Below are 11850 nucleotides of genomic sequence, written 5' to 3'. Positions count from 1 at the left end.
TAGACATAACTTTTCAGCACTCCCGAAAACAAAGCCCTAAACTGCTAAAAAAAAGACGAACTAAAGGAATCAAGTACTTTAAATTAAATCAGAAAGTATGCAGAACGTACGGATGCCTTCCAAAAAAGTAAAAGGAGGAGTACAACTGCCACAGAAGCAAGTAAAGGAATCAAGAAAAAAAAATCGAAGGTAGGCCCTGAGCTCCGATGGAGCAGGGGACTAGATTTGGTGACCCCCCGGTAGGCGGTGAGTCTGGGGAGGGCTCCGGTTTGAAGCTGGAGTCTACTACACCCAGCTAGCGCTCTTTGTCTCGGGTCAAAATACGAGGGAGTCGCCGTGAGTTACCAAAAAGGCCCACTGTTTGCCGAGAGGCTGCTGATGTTGTGTCTGGAGTTTCGGACTCGAGTGACGATGAGGTAACGGGAGACTCCACTAGCAGTGGAAGTGGAAATGACGAAGAAGAAGAAAAGCAAGAAGATACAGAGACTAATATGAAAACGATGCTTCAAGAAATTATTAACAGGCTTAAGAAAATTGAAGGAGATAACAAATTAATGAGGAGAGATAACAAGAAATTTCGTAAGACTTTGAAAAAAATGGAGGAGAAATTTCAAACAGTGACAAATAAAGTGGATAATATGCAAATGGTTAATGAAATGTTAAAATCTAGAGTGGAAAAAATGAAGACAGTATTACTGCAGCAGCAATTGAAAGCAAAAAGACGGCGGCGAAGTTGGATGCCTTGGGAAACTATAGCAGGAGAAATAATGTTAAAATTGTTGGTTTGCCAGAGGGAGTGGAGGGGGAAGACCCAATTAACTTTTTTCAAGATTGGATAGTGACCACTCTGGGAATAGATAAACAAGGTCGGATGGAAATAGAAAGAGCACATAGGGCTCTAAGACCGAAACCCTCGGCTAATCAAAAGCCAAGATCTGTGTTGATTAAATTTTTAAGATACCAAGATCGAGAATTGGTTTTCAAAACAGTCGGGAATAATATAAGAGAGGGAAAACCAATAGAACATGAAGGCACTAAAATAATCTTTTACCTAGACATCAGTAATGCATTGTTGAGCAGAAAAAAAGAATTTAATAAGGCCAAAAATATTCTATGGAAGAAAGGCTATAAGTTTACTTTACTGCATCCGGCTACTTTGAAGATTATGATCAACACTGGAGAAAATAATTTTTTTAAAGACTTTGTCAAAGCAGAAGAGTATGCGGAAGAATTGCCATCGAGAAATGCTTAAGAAGATTCATGAATGATTGATTATTAATAATATCTGTATACTATAGAGGGGATTAACTGTATTAAGGATTGTTAATTTTTAGAAGTACTTGATATATCGGGGGGGTTGGAGAATGTGGATGCTCCACCATAATCATGGGCACAAGTGTGGTGCGGACCACACCTCGTATAATAGAGGGGGGTAATTTTGCTAATCTATTTATTAACAACATTAGAGGGAGGGTCTATTTCTCTATCTTTCTTATTTCTTTTCTGTTTTTATACCTGGACTATGGAGGGGAGCACACTGAATACGGCACAATGTAAATAACGGAAGAGGTATCAAGGTAAGGAAAAAGGGGGAAAATATTAAAGGTACAAAATATTGTAAGTGACCCAGTAGGTAGATTTGTAATGGTACATTTTCAAATTTTCTCAGAATTGTGGACCTTAATGAATATATATGCACCAAATATAGATGATGAGAAGTTTGTGCAGGGTACCTTTTTAAATCTGGCGGAAGCACATGAAAATATATTGATAGGGGGAGATTTCAATTTTTGTTTAGATCCAGTAATGGATAGACCATCAAGGACAACGACAAGGACAAGAGCAGCGAAGACAACCTTGAATTTAATGGAAAATTTAAATTTAATAGATGTTTGGAGGAAAAGCCATCCCAGGGAAAGAGACTACTCCTTTTATTCCAATAGACATGATACATATTCTAGAATAGATCTATTTTTGATTTCAGCTCAATTAAGGGGTAGAATAATACAAATAGATTACAAGGCTAGATTGTTATCGGATCACTCACCATTATTAATGTAAATTTCGATGCCAGATAAAGAACAGTCAGTCTATAGATGGAGACTCAACTCTTTACTATTGAAAAGGCAAGACTTTTGTGATTTTATTCGAGGACAAATTGAATTATTTTTGGAAACAAATTTAAATTCAGTTGATGATAAATTTATTGTATGGGATGCAATGAAGGCTTATTTGAGAGGCCAAATTATAAGCTACTCATCTAAGATAAAGAAAGACTATAGGAAGGAATCTGAAAGATTAGAAAAAGAAATCACCGTATTAGAAAAAGACTTACAGAAAACTTCTTCAGATACGAAAAAAACACAACTTGCAAATAAAAAATTTCAATACAATACTTTACATACTTACAGAACAGAAAAACTAATATTACGAACTAACCAAAGATATTATGAATTAGGAGAAATAGCGCACAAGGTATTGGCATGGCAACTGAAAGAAGAACAAATATCAAGAACAATAAATTCAATTAGAACAGACCAAAACATTATTACTTATAAACCTAAAGAAATCAATGAGGTATTTAAGCAATTCTACACTAATCTGTACCATTTTGAATCTGAAAAGGATGAAATTAAGATAAATATTTTTTTATCCAAGATACAATTACCAACAATCTCTTATGAGGAGCAGATGGGACTAAATGCCTCCTTTACTTTGAGAGAATGTAGGTTAATTGGCTGGGTAAATGTAAAAATTGTCCCTAGTGGGTGTAGGATAGTGTTAATGTACGGGGATCGCTGGGCGGCACGGACTTGGTGGGCCGAAAAGGCCTGTTTCCGGCTGTATATATATGATGATATGATGATATGAGAAGTGGAGGAAGTATTATATTCTTTACCAAGTAATAAATCTCCAGGGGAAGATGGTTACCCGCATGAGTTCTATAAAAAATGTAAAGATTTGTTGTTACCTGTATTTATGTAAGTGATACATCAAGCGGAAATAAATTCTACATTACCAGAATTCTTCTCACTGGCAATTATAACCGTAATTCAAAAAAAAGGGAAAGACCCTTTAAATGCATCTTCTTATAGACCAATATCATTGTTGAATGCAGATTATAAAATAGTTGCTACACTTTTGGCAAGGAGATTGGCAGAATATTTACCGAAGCTGGTTAAAGAGGACCAAACTGGATTTGTCAAAAAAAGGAAAATATCTGATAATGTAGCAAGATTTATGTATTTTACATTTAGCACAGAAAAGAAAGGAATTGAGCGTAGCAGTTGCTTTAGATGCTGAAAAGGCGTTTGACAGGTTAGAATGGGATTTTTTATTTAAAGTATTAGAGAAGTACGGATTGGTAAATGGTTTCATTAACTGGGTAAAAGCTCTTTATAAACAACCTAAAGCCAAAGTGGTGACAAATGGCCAATCGACTCAATCATTTAATTTGGAAAGATCTAGTAGACAGGGATGTCCCTTGTCACCGGCTTTATTTGTATTGGCCATTGAACCTCTGGCAGAGCTAATAAGATCAGATTTAGGCATTGAAGGATTTAAAGTTAATCAGGAAAATCACAAAATTACTTTATTTGCAGATGATGTTTTAATTTGTCTTACTAGACCATTGGATTCCTTAAGAAAATTATATTTCAGATTGGAAGAATATGGGAAAGTATCAGGATATAAAATTAATAAAGATAAAACTGAAATAATGCCTCTTTCTGAAGGTAATTATGATCAATGTAAAAGAGAAAGTCAGTTTAAATGGCAAAAAGAAGGCATGAAGTACTTAGGGGTTAAAGTAGATAATAAGTTAAATAATCTGTATAAACTAAATTATAAACCACTAATTAAAAAAATTGAGGAGGACTTGAAGAAATGGATGAATCTTCCAATTACATTGCTAGGGAGAGTTAACTGTATTAAGATGAATATTTTTCCGAAGTTACAGTATTTATTCCAAACACTGCCTATACCTTTACCAAATAATTTTTTTCAAGAATTGAATAAAATTGTGAGAAATTTTCTTTGGAAAGGTAAAATGCCAAGAGTGTCTATGGAAAAAGTAACATGGAAATTTGAATTAGGTGGACTGCAATTACCAACTTTTAAAAATTACTATCTGGCAGCACAACTGAGTTTTATTTCATCCTTTTATCAAGGGGGTGGAAAAACAGCATGGGTTAAAATTGAAATGGATAAAATAAAAGAACTATGCCCAGAAGAATTTATCTATAAATGGGAAGCGAATCTATTAGTTAAGGATCAAGAGTCACCTTTGCTAAAACATTTAATTAATATATTGTTGAAAACAGTTAAAGCTAATGATAAGAGATTTTTTCTAACAGCTAAAACTCCATTAGTAAAAAATAGATTACTGCCGTTTGCTTGGAATAATCAAATATTACAAGTCTGGGAACAGAAGGGTATTAAACATATGGGAGATTGCTACGAAGGAAATACAGGTATAATCGAATTTAAAATGTATAATCGAATTTATAATGTACTGTGAGTTCGCGTACTGTGAGTTCCTACATGTATTTGTTTTGTTAAAATTTAAATAAAATTAAAATAAAAAAAGGTACGTTTCTAGGAATCGCCACACGGTTGTGCCACAGATGATGAGGTGGACAAAAATTCTAATAGGGATCCGTCTCCCTCGGAAAAACGAATGCCAATCATCCAAGAAGTGTTAAAAATGCATGAGGACGCTCCTGATGTAGACCGCCAGCTGTGGCAGGATCAGGGATGTATGTACGATCCTGTCTCGCGCTTATGGCTTACCCCTGTGGGCCAGACTTGGCGAATTAGCCTTATGAGTTATTTAATGTGTACACTTTTCAACTCACTGCGGTGCCAAAGCTGTGAGTGATATGCTTCTGGAAACCTGGTGGCATCATAGACTTCAGGATTTGTCTCAGGGTGTCAGTCGCAGATGCCTCACTTGTCAGCAGCACAACCCGGGCAAGGGACTCGCTTGCGACTCAGGAAAGACTCCTTTGCCGACAGGTCCCTTTGAGACCCTGCAAATGGAGGTCATTGAGTAGAAACTCTGTCAGTGTTATATGTATGTGCTTATAATTGTGGACGTGTTCAGTAAATGAATTGAAGCGTACCCTCCCTCTGATAACAAGGCCTCCACGGTAGTTAACATTTTATTGAAATAAATTATTCCCCGCTTTGCTGTTCCGGACTGGTTACGCTCAGATAATGGTCCTCACTTCGTTGGAACGATTAAGAAACAGTTGTGTGAACAGTTACGGATTCACCAACAGTTGCATTGTGCGTATCGATCTCAAGCTGCGGGTTTAGTCGTGCGCGCCAACCAGACTCCTAAAAACAAGCTTGCTAAATTAACAGCACAAACTGGCTCTACCTGGCTTAAACTGCTTTCTGTAGCTCTTTTTCAGATGCGCAGCACGCCCCCGGTAAAGCCCGCCTAACGCCGGCTGAAGTTATCTACAGTCGCCCTTTGCGGACCCCTTGGAATGAACGCGCTCCTAAGAATGTCCATTTCCATCAGATGACGGACGAAATCACCACCTATGTCCTTGCCTTAACCAAAGCCATGCGAGCCTCTCATTCACATATGGGGACACGACGGCCCTCGCCGCGTCTACCATCATTAAGCCTGTGTCCTATGTCATGGTTAAAAATGGACTCGCAAGCACCTGGTGCCACGCCCGTTCCAGGCCCTGCTTACCACCCCTACAGCCGCCAAGGTTGAGGGCCGCAATGCGTGGATCCACCTGCATCACCGTAAAACGATTGGTGAAACCAAGTAAAAGGGGGGAGATTGAAAGCTATCGCTAGAATTTTAAATCTCTTTTAAATCTATGCAATTATTTGTAATTGGATATTTTAGTCATTATTGTGTAGGATAATTTTTGTGATCGATATTAAGTTGGTGCGAGTGTTGTGTATTACAGGTAATCCAGAATCAGAATGGCGGCAGCAATTGGGCTGGGCCTCCTGACAATTTTAGCCTCAGTAACACAGGCAGGAAAAATCCTATGGTGTGACCCTGAGCAAAGTGGACGGATCTTCCATCTCTGCAAAGGAGACGTAGTGATGTGTGATGATGGGACGCCGGAAGCTTCAGGATCATGGAACGTCACAAAGCAGAATTATTGCAACGGAATCTTGCGACAGACCACCAGGGAAGTCGAGCTGGGTGATCGCAACAGGTGGGGTCTGCCTTGTTGGTTTCAGGAATATCAGTTTGATTTTGCTTGCCGACGGAACATTAGGCAGGACAGAGAAGATCACGGGACTCAAAAAAATGGACTGTGTTTCCAAGAGGCCCTCCAACGCGACCCCCACCTGCAGCCAAAAACTCTCCCGGGGCGAACAAAAATAAAAAGAGAGGTCTCGGACACAAAGGCCGACCAGAAGTTGTTTTTACAAACTCATAATTTACTGTACTCTCCTGAATCTGTTTTTTGTTATCCTTACACTTCGGTAATAGGTCTTTTCACTCCAATCCCAGTTATGGACCCCAGCTACTTTAACCAAGGGTACTCTTTACCCCCTCCCGTTAAGAACATTACCTTTAAATTTCCCCAAAGTCAGAGCTACCGAGCCACCTGTATAAAGAACTCTGGACCAACCTCTGGATACCCCAATTGTTGGAATGGAACCGGATATTGGTGTGCCGTGGTAAACATCCAGAACACTGTAAGCTGCGTTACGACAAAGGAGACATTCCGGTGCAGCCAACACCCTGGCACCGGGGTGACCACTTGCCATAACACCAGCCAATGTGTGGACCTTGAGAGAGGGTGGTAGACACTCTGTGGTTGGGGAAATAAGACACACCTGGCGATTAACAACAATACCTTCCCCATTGTACCCGATGATATATTCGGTGGATAGCAACTCCCGGTTCCCCTGTAATGATAACTGTAGTAGCACTGGTCCAACTTTAGTCTCTGACGGAGGAACCCCGGGAGTAGTTTATACCAAACCCGGATATTATTTCCTGAGTAATGGGATAGGAGACCCCTGATAAAGTGGCGATAGGAATCCTTACCCCCACAACTATACCCTGCCCAGTACGGTGGAGCTTCAGCTTCTCCACCGTTGGCCAAATAAAAACAACACGACGAATTTCTAAGGAATTGTGCGCCAACTGGATGGAACCAGCTGCGATCGGTAATAGTAGAGGTCACTCCGTTGGTTGGAGAATATTGAGCACCATAACTCTAGGTGGGACCGCAGGGGCCATGGCATCCAACAATGGAAATGATGTTGTGTGCGGACTCACCATTCTGGGGAATAATACAGTGGAGGCTATAAATGAAATAAAGGAGGGCCTGTCAGACCTACGGTTGTTCTCAATGCAGAACCGATACGCGCTGGATTATCTGCTGCCTAGGGAAGGAGGTGTGTGTGCCATTGTAAAAGGGAAATGTATTATGGGAATTATGGACCGAACCGCGAACCTCACGAGAATTGAAGACGATATACAGACTTTGCTGAATGGGATAACTGAGGGTTTGAACTGGGGAGATTGGGGATTGGGCGGATAGTACAATTGGTTTATTAACATTGGCATTTATCTAGGAGTAATGTTGGTATCTTTATTCGTGGGGATTGCCATCGTCAAATGTATAATTAGTAAGCTTATGCAGGCGATGAAAGGCATTGGAAACACTCATAAAATGTTGTTACTACGCATGGGAGAAACTGGAGAAGACCTTCCGATGTTAGAGGACGATTACACTGAAAATTATGGTAAAGCAAGTGATATGGTGAAAGAGCAGGTTGCCAAGGAATGATTAGAGGAAGAATACAATAGACTTAATCAACTGGGTATAAGTCAGAGCTATGAAGATCTTAATCTTTGTGTGCCGTAAGGGCTATGGAATGAGACCCATCAGAGGAGTAGGAACCAGAGGCGGGTTCAACAAGCCATCCTGTCGACACTGAACACCTCTTGGGCAAGGCTCTGGGGGCTTATAAAGCACCTCGAGGTCAGGTATAAACTCAGATGACTAGAAAACCCGCCTCTGATGAGTCCCTGCTGAGTTTCCGCCCTGATAGTTGTCATAAAATGACAAAAAGGGGAATGAGGAATTAAGGTAAAATATGAAGTAAGTCTGATTAAGTCAAGGACTAAAAAGATAGCCGTCTATGTAAAGGTTAATTAGAAACAATTATCACTGATTTGCTATTGTGTGATATATTTCTGCTCGGTAGCTAGAGGGTGTGAAACCATGGACGGTTGAGAAGTGATTAACATCCTAATCACAGAATGTTCCAGCAGATACAACAATAGGATGTACGAGACTGGTCATAAATGGGGACTGGGATGTGCCTACGGGGCTAGTTGTGATTGGATGAACATGTTCGAACAATGCCCCTCAATTGAACGATGCCCCTCAATTGTGCCCCCACCATTCTATTATTTGAAAACTATATAAACATTGTCTTGGTATTTATGAGTATGTTTGTCCCAGCCTGTTTCGGAGACCGTGGGCTCTGTAGGAGCAGAATTGGAGGAATCATCGCAGCGCTGCATTAAAGGTTTGAATTGAAGAGCAAGTGTTTGGATCAATTATTATTGAACTAGATTGACATAAAGAACCGTAATCGTCACAAGGATACCCAGATCTCTTTGTATTTCCCCATTTCCTAACTTGACACCATTCAGATAATAATCTGCTTTCCTGTTCTTTCCACCAAAGTGGATAGATAACCTTACATTTATCCACATTAAACTGCATCTGCCATGCATCTGCCCACTCACACAACCTGTCCAAATCACCCCGCATCCTCATAGCATCCTCCTCGCGGTTCACACTTCTACCCAGCTTGGTGTCATCCGCAAATTTGCTAATGTTTGAACATTAACAATTGAACGAATAACACATAATGCTCCAAATTAAATTTAAATTGCTTGCTTCAAATCTAAAAAAGAGGCAATTGTGAGCAGTTTTGGTATCCTAATTTGATGAAGGCCATTCTTGCTATTGCGGGAGTGCAGCGTAACCAGGTTCACCAGTTTAATCCCCGGGATAGCGTGCTTACATATGATAAAAGAATGAATTGACTGGGCTTAAATTTACTGGAATTTAGAAGGATGAGAGGGGATCGTATAGAAACGTAAAATTCTTAAGGGATTGGACAAGCGAGATGCAGGGGGGAAATTACCATTTTGGGGGAGTCCAGAACCAGGAGTCACAGTTTAGGAATAAAGGGCAGGTCATTTAGCACTGAGATGAGGAAAAACTTTTTCACCCAGAGAGTTGTGAATCTGTGGAATTCTCTCCCACGCAAGGCATCGGATTCAGTGGATGTATTCAAGGGAGAGCTAGATACATGTCTTGGGGTTAACGGAGTCAAAGGATATGGGATACGGGGAGAAGCCACGAACAGGGTACTGATTCTGGATGATCAATCATGAATGGGCTAGTCCTGCAACACATTTCTATGTTTTCTATGTTTTCTAACACAAGGTGAGGCTCTGTTAAATGTGCAGTTTGTTTTGTGATGAATGGTTTCAGATCAGTCGACAGGTTGATGATATTTCAAGCCCACAGACCAGACAGCAAAGTTTGTCTGGAGGCAAATGACCAACTCATCCTTGTGGCCTGTCCACAAGGCAGTTCAGAGAGAGCTACCACACACACCGACAATATTTGTTCCTATTTGTCAAGAAATGCATGAGAACGTGTTTACCATCACGGTGTGTACATCTGGTACACGTAGAAACGGAAAGAAACACTTCACATAAGCAGTTGACAGTCCGATTTTTGAGCTAATCTTGGTCTTGGTCTTGGTTCTTGGTCCTCCAAAATATTCCAAGTGGAATTTAAACTGGAGGTGGCGGAGTATGGACTTAAGCAAGAAGGGCTTCTTGGAGAAGAGCTGCCTGAAATGTAATGGCGACTGGTTGAGTAACTATAGTAAGGTGAAGACTATTCCATGTTTTATTTGTGCGAGAGAAGAATGAATTGCTATACACATCTTTCTTGATAGCTGGGATCTCAATTTGAATCGAATGCCTCATCTACTCCTGATGGGTTTGTGTTTGGTGTAGATGTGGTTATCTATGTCGAGCTGACCATTTAACATTTTGTAAAAACAGGTCAAACGGTGGGCTTTACGTCTGTCTTGGAGAATGTCCCCCCCAATGAATTTAGAAGTTCGGTAACACTCGCTTCTCTCTCATAGATATTTGTAACAAAACGAGCTGCCTGTCTTTGGACACATTCGATGGAAGAAATGTTTTTAATTGTGTATGGGTCCCATGCTGCAACTGCGTAGTCCAATTGTGGTCTGAAGCAGTCCCATAGTCCTTGCTTGCCCAACCTTCCCGAACAGCTCCGAAACTTGTTTCCGGGCAACAAATGTCCGATATCCTGGGTAAGGGTGTACCTTTATTCAAAGGAAGTACATTTATTCAATGTTATCATTGTGGACAATGATGGGTCTGGAGAAGCAGTGACATTATCAGTGTGGTCAGTGATGGGTCTGGAGAAGCAGTGACATTATCAGTGTGGTCAGCAATGGGTCTGGATAAGCAGTGACATTATCAGTGTGGGACAATAACTGCTGATGCTGGTACAAATCGAAGGTATCACAAAATTCTGGAGTAACTCTGCAGGTCAGGCAGCATTTAGGAGAGAGGGAATGGGTGACGCTTCGGGTCGAGACCCTTCTTCAGACTGATGTCAGAGGGCGGGACAAAGAAAGGATATAGGTGGAGACAGGAAGATAGTGGAAGAACTGGGAAGGGGAGGAGGGGGGAGGGGGGGAATAGAGAGACAGAGGAACTACCTTAAGTTGGTGAAGTCAATGTTCATACCATTGGGCTGCAAGCTGCCTAAGCGAAATATGAGGTGCTGTTCCTCCAATTGGGAGGGGGAGTTGAAGTGCTCAGCCACCGGGTGATCAGGTTGGCTAAGGCGGACTGAGCGAAAGTTTATTTGACACATTTTTATGACACATAATTTGACACATTATCAGTGTGGGCAGTGATGGGTCTGGATAGTGGTGACATTATCGGTGTGGTCAGTGATGGGTCTGGATGAGCAGTGACATTATCAGTGTGGTCAGTAATGGGTCTGGATAATTGTGACATTATCAGTGTGGTCAGTGATGGGTCTGGATGAGCAGTGACATTGTTAGTGTGGCCAGTGATGGGTCTGGATAAACGGTGACATTATCAGTGTGGTCAGTGATGTGTCTGGATAAACAGTGGCATTATCAGTGTGGTCAGTGATGGGTCTGGCCAAACAGTGACATTATCAGTGTGGTCAGTGAAGGGTCTGGATAATCAGTGACATTATCAGTGTAGTCAGTGATGGGTCTGGATAAGCAGCGGCATTATGAGTGTGGTCAGTGATGGGTTTGGATTAGCAGTGGCATGACCTCATTTAATTTCGACCCCCATCTTTTGGGTGAAATACACGACTGGATAACAATCGTCTGTTTTGCATTATTTCAGGTGTTTGACCCCCACACACCTAACCCCCTCAGCCCGTCCACATAGCTGACACCACACACCCCACGCACCTGACCCACTGACCCACAGCCCCCGCGCACACATCTGACACCCATCCCCCACAAACCTGACTCCCAGCCCCCCACCCACCTGACAGCCAGCCCCCCCCACACACACACCGGACCCCAACCAACACACACCTCTCCCCAGTCCCCCAAATACCTGAGCCCCAGCCCCCCACTCATCTGACGCCCTTACCCCCACACATCTGCCCGTCTGACCCACAGCCCCCCACACCTAAAACCCAGCCCCCCATACACCTGATCCCAGCCCCCCACACACCTGACCCCAGCCCCCCACACACCTGACCCCGTCAGCCCCCCACACACCTG

Source organism: Rhinoraja longicauda, chromosome 30, assembly GCF_053455715.1.
Source record: "Rhinoraja longicauda isolate Sanriku21f chromosome 30, sRhiLon1.1, whole genome shotgun sequence".
Classification (NCBI taxonomy): Eukaryota; Metazoa; Chordata; class Chondrichthyes; order Rajiformes; family Arhynchobatidae; genus Rhinoraja; species Rhinoraja longicauda.
The sequence above is the reverse complement of the archived record's forward strand: the minus strand, read 5'-3'. Positions refer to the sequence as shown.